The sequence below is a fragment of the Lactuca virosa genome, chromosome 4 (genome assembly GCF_052849685.1).
Source record: "Lactuca virosa cultivar CGN04683 chromosome 4, Lactuca_virosa_CGN04683_v6, whole genome shotgun sequence".
In the NCBI taxonomy this organism is placed as follows: domain Eukaryota; kingdom Viridiplantae; phylum Streptophyta; class Magnoliopsida; order Asterales; family Asteraceae; genus Lactuca; species Lactuca virosa.
Genome location: NC_136429.1, coordinates 522,941,192 through 522,942,513, shown reverse-complemented (window position 1 = coordinate 522,942,513; position 1,322 = coordinate 522,941,192). Strand labels below are relative to the sequence as shown.

The window sequence follows — 1,322 nt, the reverse complement described above, 5'->3', positions numbered from 1 at the left end:
ACTTTTCTCAGAATCAGTTGTAATAGCATTTATATGCGCCATTCTTGGATTCTTTTCGGTATTGCTTGGAAGTTCACCCGGTGCTCTATGATTGATTTGTTGTGCAAGCTGACCTAGCTGCTTCTCAATGTTATGAATGGAAGCTTGCTGATTCCTAAGCATAGCTTGTTGATCTATCATCATAGTTTGATGCTCTCTAATCACGCCTTGTTGCTCTCTTAACATATTTCGTTGTTCTTTCATTGCAGCATCGGTATCATTATGCCTTTTCTCAGATGCGGCTACAAATCTTGTGAACATATCTTCCAAATCAGATTTCTTCCCTAGCACCGGTTCCTCTTTTTGATAAAAGCCCCTTTCTTTTTGCTTATATTTTTCCTCCTTTGCCTTTTTGTACTCATCATACGGGAGCCATTCCTTCTTGGGTTTTCGCCAATTGTCATCGTACGTATCACCACTTGAATAGCACACTTGTGCTTTCCTGTTCCTGTTCTCGTCCAAATCACAATCTCTTGTAAGGTGGGGCCCATTACAATTCTCACATCCTACCCGGATAGCGTGGATGGATTGGTCCATCTTAGTCATTCTTTGATCCAAACTCTCTAGTTTAGCCATCATTGCTGCCATGTTATCATTAACTGGGTTCACCACCCTCCGACTTAGTTCATTCATTGGGTTATGATATTCTCTAGAGTGTTTAGAGAATTCTTCAATTAGTCCTTTGATTACCGGGGGTAGCTTCTTTGTGAGGGGTCCTTGTGAATCAAGGAGTTTGCCTTGTGGTCACATTCACTCCATCATAGAAAATGGAGACTTCTTGTTGGCTATTAAGATCATGATGTGGGCAATTCCTTAGTAAAACTTTGTATCTCTCCCACGCCTCGTATAAGGACTCTCCAGCTTGTTGCTTAAAGTTTGCTATGGCTTTCTTCAACTTGGCTATCTTTGAAGGAGGGCAAAGTTGATCAATGAATTCTTCCTTTATCTTGGCCCAAGTGGTGATGGATCCTGGAGGGAGTGATTTGAGCTAATATTTCGCAGCTCCCTTAAATGTGACTGGTAGCATACGAAGCAGAACGGTATCGCGACCCACATTTGGAACATTGAAGTAGTTGGCAATGTCGTTGACCTCATCTAAGTGCTTGTATGCGTCCTCGTGATCTTTCCCATAGAATGGAATCTCCTTAAGTTGAGCTAGTATGTGGCCTTTGAGTTCAATGGTGGCAGTCGCGGGAACTGCGGGTTGCACAAGTCCTAGGCCGGTATCATCACGTATCCTCTTCTTCCATTCTCCCATGGGAACTTCATCGATGTTCGCCATG

At 42.9% G+C, this 1,322-nt stretch overlaps 1 non-coding gene across 1 annotated transcript; it reads left to right on the top strand.

The window, feature by feature from the left end:
* The first annotated feature begins 830 nt into the window (after nucleotides 1–830).
* LOC145110235 (small nucleolar RNA R71) lies at nucleotides 831–937 on the top strand. The gene has a single exon (XR_013709617.1). It is a non-coding gene; the product is annotated as a small nucleolar RNA R71 (small nucleolar RNA).
* Nucleotides 938–1,322: the final 385 nt, after the last annotated feature.